Genomic DNA, 407 nt, shown 5'->3' with positions numbered 1-407 from the left:
AATCAAAGCCAGAAGTCATTGTTGAGTCAAAACTTACTTTGGATGACCTAAATCGTATCACCAAGAATACTTCTCTAGCCAAGGATTTGTGGAAATTCCAAGTCTAGCACAGGCTGGCTAAGTATCAGTAAGATCATTTTTTATGATCTCACACTCTGGAGCACTCCAGTGGCAGTCACATTAGCAGATTATCGTTCGAGTGTATCTGTCGATGTCGATTTCGAGTGAGGCACCACTGAGGAGGTATCAAATTTGTTGAAGAAGATTGGAAAGCGGTGAGTGGGGCATACGTACTTCCTGGTGTTAATAAAATTTAGCTTAATAAACGGTTATGGATGGAATTCCATTTAGCTAGTTCCAGATTGTATCCACGAGTGTGAAAATGGACCAAAGGTCAAAGAAAATCC

This window comes from Plasmopara halstedii, assembly GCF_900000015.1.
Source record: "Plasmopara halstedii genome assembly, contig: Scaffold_2592, whole genome shotgun sequence".
Taxonomy (NCBI): domain Eukaryota; phylum Oomycota; class Peronosporomycetes; order Peronosporales; family Peronosporaceae; genus Plasmopara; species Plasmopara halstedii.
Note: the sequence above shows the minus strand (reverse complement) of the source record.